The sequence below is a fragment of the Opisthocomus hoazin genome, unplaced genomic scaffold (genome assembly GCF_030867145.1).
Source record: "Opisthocomus hoazin isolate bOpiHoa1 unplaced genomic scaffold, bOpiHoa1.hap1 HAP1_SCAFFOLD_81, whole genome shotgun sequence".
Taxonomy (NCBI): Eukaryota; Metazoa; Chordata; class Aves; order Opisthocomiformes; family Opisthocomidae; genus Opisthocomus; species Opisthocomus hoazin.
Window position 1 is genome coordinate 397,501 of NW_027448990.1, and position 7,500 is coordinate 405,000.

The following is a 7,500-nucleotide window of genomic DNA, read 5'->3' on the forward strand; positions in this document are numbered from 1 at the left end:
GGTTCGGTAAAGAAGCCCGAGGAACCCCAACCGAGCAGGTAGCGGGATGGGGGGGGGTGCGGGGTGACACGGGGAGGCACGCGCCCCGCCGCTTCCACCACCGCCGTCTCTTTGCTCGTCACGGTCCGCGCCGCTCGGAGGGAAGGGGACAACACCTCGCACGAGACGGGAAGCGACATTGGAAAGGAGACCGCCCGGCCCGAACACCGGAGCCCCGCCGTGGCTCCCTATGACGGGGAGTACGGAAGACCCGGCCCGCCGGGGGCCCTCTCCGACGCCACCCGAAAAGCCTCATCGATCAGGAAAGGGAAGGGGAACGGAGGAGAAGCGGAGGCCCCACGGCCACGGTTCCTGGGACAGCGACGGCCGCACGCGCCGGCCCCCGAACCCCGAACCTCGGGCAGGGCTGGGCAGCACAGGCGCGGGGCCCTGCGTGCGAGCGAGCGAGCGGGCAGCGTCGACAGCAGAAGCCCAACGCGGCTTGGCCACCGGCAGAGCCGGACTGCCGTAGAGGCTTCTCTGCAACGTGCCCGCGGATGGCTGCTGTTAACGGGCGTGGGGAGGGGGGGGGAGCCACGGCAGGCTCCACTCCCAAACCCCGGCCCTACAAGCGTTCGAGTGCCGGAGACCGCCGCCCGTCTCGGCCCGGCCCTGGAGAAACCCCTCTTGGAGCCCTCGCTCCAGTCGGCAACGGCCACCGGAGCCTGCGGGCAAGCAGCGGCTTCGCGCGGCTTCTGGCAGTCGGAAGCGCCGTGCGCGATAGGTAGGAGGCAGAACGGCCACGGCCAGGGCCGCCGGGCAACGCCCGAGTCTGCCGGCTGAGCCGCGGGTGACAAGCGTTCGAGTGCCGGCGACCGCCGCCCGTCTCGGGCCGGCCCTGGAGAAACCCCTCTTGGAGCCCTCGCTCCAGTCGGCAACGGCCACCGGAGCCTGCGGGCAAGCAGCGGCTTCGCGCGGCTTCTGGCAGTCGGAAGCGCCGTGCGCGATAGGTAGGAGGCAGAACGGCCACGGCCAGGGCCGCCGGGCAACGCCCGAGTCTGCCGGCTGAGCCGCGGGTGACAAGCGTTCGAGTGCCGGCGACCGCCGCCGGTCTCGGCCCGGCCCTGGAGAAACCCCTCTTGGAGCCCTCGCTCCAGTCGGCAACGGCCACCGGAGCCTGCGGGCAAGCAGCGGCTTCGCGCGGCTTCTGGCAGTCGGAAGCGCCGTGCGCGATAGGTAGGAGGCAGAACGGCCACGGCCAGGGCCGCCGGGCAACGCCCGAGTCTGCCCGCTGAGCCGCGGCTGACAAGCGTTCGAGTGCCGGCGACCGCCGCCGGTCTCGGCCCGGCCCTGGAGAAACCCCTCTTGGAGCCCTCGCTCCAGTCGGCAACGGCCACCGGAGCCTGCGGGCAAGCAGCGGCTTCGCGCGGCTTCTGGCAGTCGGAAGCGCCGTGCGCGATAGGTAGGAGGCAGAACGGCCACGGCCAGGGCCGCCGGGCAACGCCCGAGTCTGCCGGCTGAGCCGCGGGTGACAAGCGTTCGAGTGCCGGCGACCGCCGCCCGTCTCGGCCCGGCCCTGGAGAAACCCCTCTTGGAGCCCTCGCTCCAGTCGGCAACGGCCACCGGAGCCTGCGGGCAAGCAGCGGCTTCGCGCGGCTTCTGGCAGTCGGAAGCGCCGTGCGCGATAGGTAGGAGGCAGAACGGCCACGGCCACAGCCGCCGTGCAACGCCCGAGTCTGCCGGCTGAACCGCGAGTAGCTGCAGCGGTTCGATGGCGCTGGTCCGCGAGCGCCAGCCCTCTGCCCTAGTATACGGACAGCGAGGTCCCCGGCCCCGGCGGGCTCGAAGAGAACCGTCTTCCCCCAGCGGGGAGGCGCGCGAGCGCCGCCGACTCTTACCATGACGTAACTGGAGGCAGCGCAAAGCAGCGACCCCTTCGGCAGCTCCGAAGAAGAACCGGGCAAGACGTCTACCTGCCAGAACCGCGGTGGAGCCAAAGTCCCGCCGGAGCGAGGTAGACGAGGCATCCCTTTCCGCCGGCAGCTCCGGCGGCCACATCGGGCACACCGGACCCGGCGGACGGTAAAACGGGTAGACCTGGCCTCCCTGCCGGCAGAACGGGTAGACGAGGCCTCCCTGCCTGGAACCGGGTAGACCTGGCATCCCTGCCGGAAGCGGGTAGACCTGGCATCCCTGCCGGTAAAACGGGTAGACCTGGCCTCCCTGCCGGCAGAACGGGTAGACGAGGCCTCCCTGCCTGGAACCGGGTAGACCTGGCATCCCTGCCGGAAGCGGGTAGACCTGGCATCCCTGCCGGTAAAACGGGTAGACCTGGCCTCCCTGCCGGCAGAACGGGTAGACGAGGCCTCCCTGCCTGGAACCGGGTAGACCTGGCATCCCTGCCGGAAGCGGGTAGACCTGGCATCCCTGCCGGCAAAACGGGTAGACCTGGTCTCCCTGCCGCCAAAACGGGTAGACCTGGCCTCCCTGCAGGTAAAACGGGTAGACCTGGCCTCCCTGCCGGCAGAACGGGTAGACCTGGCCTCCCTGCCGCCAGAACGGGTAGACCTGGCATCCCTGCCGGCAAAACGGGTAGACCTGGTCTCCCTGCCGGTAAAACGGGTAGACCTGTTCTCCCTGCCGGCAAAACGGGTAGACCTGGCCTCCCTGCCGGCAGAACGGGTAGACCTGGCCTCCCTGCCGCCAGAACGGGTAGACCTGGCATCCCTGCCGGCAAAACGGGTAGACCTGGTCTCCCTGCCGGTAAAACGGGTAGACCTGGTCTCCCTGCAGGTAAAACGGGTAGACCTGTTATCCCTGCCGGCAAAACGGGTAGACCTGGCATCCCTGCCGGTAAAACGGGTAGACCTGGTCTCCCTGCCGGCAAAAAGGGTAGACCTGTTCTCCCTGCCGCCAGAACGGGTAGACCTGGCCTCCCTGCCGGTAAAATGGGTAGACCTGGTCTCCGTGCAGGTAAAACGGGTAGACCTGGTATCCCTGCCGGCAGAACGGGTAGACCTGGTCTCCCTGCCGCCAGAACGGGTAGACCTGGCATCCCTGCCGGCAAAACGGGTAGACCTGGTCTCCCTGCCGGTAAAACGGGTAGACATGGCCTCCCTGCAGGTAAAACGGGTAGACCTGTTCTCCCTGCCGGCAAAACGGGTAGACCTGGCATCCCTGCCGGCAAAACGGGTAGACCTGGTCTCCCTGCCGGTAAATGGGTAGACCTGGTCTCCCTGCCGCTAGAACGGGTAGACCTGGCCTCCCTGCCGGCAACATGGGTAGACCTGGCCTCCCTGCCGGTAAAACGGGTAGACCTGGCATCCCTGCAGGTAAAACGGGTAGACCTGGCATCCCTGCCGGCAAAACGGGTAGACCTGTTCTCCCTGCAGGTAAAACGGGTAGACCTGTTCTCCCTGCCGCCAGAACGGGTAGACCTGGCATCCCTGCCGGCAAAACGGGTAGACCTGGCATCCCTGCCGGTAAATGGGTAGACCTGGCATCCCTGCCGGAAAAACGGGTAGACCTGGCATCCCTGCCGGCAATACGGGTAGACCTGGTCTCCCTGCCGCTAGAACGGGTAGACCTGGCATCCCTGCCGGTAAAACAGGTAGACCTGGCCTCCCTGCCGCCAGAACGGGTAGACCTGGCATCCCTGCCGGTAAAACGGGTAGACCTGGCCTCCCTGCCGGCAGAACGGGTAGACCTGGTCTCCCTGCAGGTAAAACGGGTAGACCTGGCCTCCCTGCCGGCAGAACGGGTAGACCTGGCCTCCCTGCCGGCAGAAGGGGTAGACCTGTCCTCCCTGCGGACAGAGCGGGTCGCCCGTGCTGGAGGCCCGTATGCAGGGGTGCCTGCACGGGGTGGGAAGGGGCGGCGGCGGGCTGCCTGTGCTCTCTCAGCCGGGGCGGCGGTGGGGGGGCTTGCGGGGGGTGGCTTGGGGCGGCAGGCCGGTCCTGCCGGAGGCCCGTATGCAGGGGTGCCTGCACAGGGTGGGTGGGCCGGCGGCGGGCTGCCTGTGCTCTCTCAGCCGGGGCGGCGGTGGGGGGGCTTGCGGGGGGTGGCTGGGGTCGGCAGGCCGGCCCTGCCGGAGGCCCGTATGCAGGGGTGCCTGCACGGGGTGGGAAGGGGCGGCGGCGGGCTGCCTGTGCTCTCTCAGCCGGGGCGGCGGTGGGGGGGCCTGTGGCGGGTGGCTGGGGGCGGCAGGCCGGCCCTGCCGGAGGCCCGTATGCAGGGGTGCCTGCACGGGGTGGGAAGGGCCGGCGGCGGGCTGCCTGTGCTGTTTCAGTCGGGGCGGCGGTGGGGGGGCTTGCGGGGGGTGGCTGGGGTCGGCAGGCCCGCCCTGCCGGAGGCCCGTATGCAGGGGTGCCTGCACGGGGTGGGTGGGCCTGCGGCGGGCTGCCTGTGCTCTCTGAGCCGGGGCGGCGGTGGGGGGGGCTTGCGGGGGGTGGCTGGGGGCGGCAGGCCGGCCCTGCCGGAGGCCCGTATGCAGGGGTGCCTGCACGGGGTGGGAAGGGGCGGCGGCGGGGTGCCTGTGCTCTCTGAGCCGGGGCGGCGGTGGGGGGGCTTGCGGGGGGTGGCTGGGGTCGGCAGGCCGGCCCTGCCGGAGGCCCGTATGCAGGGGTGCCTGCACGGGGTGGGAAGGGCCGGCGGCGGGCTGCCTGTGCTCTCTCAGCCGGGGCGGCGGTGGGGGGGCCTGTGGCGGGTGGCTGGGGGCGGCAGGCCGGCCCTGCCGGAGGCCCGTATGCAGGGGTGCCTGCACGGGGTGGGAAGGGCCGGCGGCGGGCTGCCTGTGCTCTCTCAGCCGGGGCGGCGGTGGGGGGGGTTGCGGGGGGTGGCTGGGGTCGGCAGGCCGGCCCTGCCGGAGGCCCGTATGCAGGGGTGCCTGCACGGGGTGGGAAGGGCCGGCGGCGGGCTGCCTGTGCTCTCTCAGCCGGGGCGGCGGTGGGGGGGGTTGCGGGGGGTGGCTGGGGTCGGCAGGCCGGCCCTGCCGGAGGCCCGTATGCAGGGGTGCCTGCACGGGGTGGGTGGGCCTGCGGCGGGCTGCCTGTGCTCTCTGAGCCGGGGCGGCGGTGGGGGGGGCTTGCGGGGGGTGGCTGGGGGCGGCAGGCCGGCCCTGCCGGAGGCCCGTATGCAGGGGTGCCTGCACGGGGTGGGAAGGGGCGGCGGCGGGTTGCCTGTGCTCTCTCAGCCGGGGCGGCGGTGGGGGGGCTTGCGGGGGGTGGCTGGGGGCGGCAGGCCGGCCCTGCCGGAGGCCCGTATGCAGGGGTGCCTGCACGGGGTGGGAAGGGCCGGCGGCGGGCTGCCTGTGCTGTCTCAGTCGGGGCGGCGGTGGGGGGGCTTGCGGGGGGTGGCTGGGGTCGGCAGGCCGGCCCTGCCGGAGGCCCGTATGCAGGGGTGCCTGCACGGGGTGGGTGGGCCGGCGGCGGGCTGCCTGTGCTCTCTGAGCCGGGGCGGCGGTGGGGGGGGCTTGCGGGGGGTGGCTGGGGGCGGCAGGCCGGCCCTGCCGGAGGCCCGTATGCAGGGGTGCCTGCACGGGGTGGGAAGGGGCGGCGGCGGGGTGCCTGTGCTCTCTCAGCCGGGGCGGCGGTGGGGGGGCTTGCGGGGGGGTGGCTGGGGGCGGCAGGCCGGTCCTGCCGGAGGCCCGTATGCAGGGGTGCCTGCACGGGGGTGGGTTGGGGGGGGCGGCGGGAATTTTTTGGTTTTTGTTGCTTTTTTATTTCTTTTTCCGCTTTTGAAACAGAGACGCCGCCCCGTCCTCGGGCGTTTCAGCCGAGCTGATGGAAAGCGGCGCCCCTTCCCGTCGCTTGCGGGGGGGGGTGGTGCAGGAGGGGGGAGGCGGCGCGCGCCTGAAATTCCCCTCGCCACCCCCCGTTTCCGAGACTTCGCCGTATCTAGTGGAAGGCGCTAAGCTTGGCCGGACTGTCTCGCTGAAGGCTTTCTTACTCTGCATCGGTTCTGACGGTGGGCGAGAAAAAAAAACAAAACCAAAGCAGAGCAGGGAAACAGTTACAAAAATTTCTTGAGAGCCAGCACCGGCCCGCCCATCGGCAGACGGAGCGGCGCCCGGGGTCAACGAGTGCCACCCTGCTGCTTAGCAACCGGAACCCGAGCCGGCCCGCCCCGCCCACCCGCCGGCAAGGGGCGGGCGCTTCCCCGCGGCAGAAGGGGGAGACAGAGACTGAGAGACGGGGTCGAGGAGCAGGCGGGGAGCCTTGCGCTGAGGTAGGCTGGGGACGGGGCCTCTTTTCCGAGAAGATTGAGGTTTGAGTCGGGGGGGGGGGGGGGGGGGGGGCGGCGGCAGGGGCTGCTTGTGCGCTCTCGGCCGGGGCGGCGGTGGGGGGGTGGCGGGGTGGGGGGGGGCAGCGGAGCGGCCGTGCCGGAGGCCCGTATGCAGGGGTGCCCGCACCGGGGGGGGGGGTGGGGGGGGGCGGCGGCAGGGGCTGCTTGTGCGCTCTCGGCCGGGGCGGCGGTGGGGGGGGGCTTGCGGGTGGGGGTGCGGCGGCCGGGCTGCCGTGCCGGAGGCCCGTTTGCAGGGGTGCCTGCACGGGGGGAGGTGGGGGGGGGGGGGGGGCGGGGCGGCGGGAATTTTTTGGTTTTTGTTGCTTTTTTATTTTTTTTCCGCTTTTGAAACACAGACGCCGCCCCGCCTTCGGGCGTTTCAGCCGAGCTGATAGAAAGCTGCGCCCCTTCCCGTTGCTTGCGGGGGGGGTTGGTGCCGCGGAAGGGGGTGGCGGGGGGGGCGGGAACGGGACGGGGACGGGGACGGGGACGGGGACGGGGACGGGGACGGGGACGGGGACGGGGACGGGTCTGGCCGACGGGTCTGGACGACAGCGCCCCCCCCCACCCCGCGTCCCGGCCGGCCACCACGTCTACCCGGGACCGGGTCGGCGGGGAGGACAGGTCTACCCGGGACCGGTTCGGCGGGGAGGACAGGTCTACCCGACAGCGCCCCCCCCATCGCCCCGCGTCCCGGCCGGCCACCACGTCTACCCGGGACCGGTTCGGCGGGGAGGACAGGTCTACCAGGGACCGGTTCGGCGGGGAGGACAGGTCTACCCGACCGCGCCCGCCCCCGATCCCGAGTCCCGGCCGGCCACCACGTCTACCCGGGACCGGTTCAGCGGGGAGGACAGGTCTACCCGGGACCGGGTCGGCGGGGAGGACAGGTCTACCCGACCGCGCCCGCCCCCGATCCCGAGTCCCGGCCGGCCACCACGTCTACCCGGGACCGGTTCGGCGGGGAGGACAGGTCTACCCGGGACCGGTTCGGCGGGGAGGACCGGTCTACCCGGGACCGGTTCGGCGGGGAGGACAGGTCTACCCGGGACCGGGTCGGCGGGGAGGACAGGTCTACCCGGGACCGGGTCGGCGGGGAGGACAGGTCTACCCGACCGCGCCCGCCCCCGATCCCGAGTCCCGGCCGGCCACCACGTCTACCCGGGACCGGTTCGGCGGGGAGGACAGGTCTACCCGGGACCGGGTCGGCGGGGAGGACCGGTCTACCCGGGACCGGGT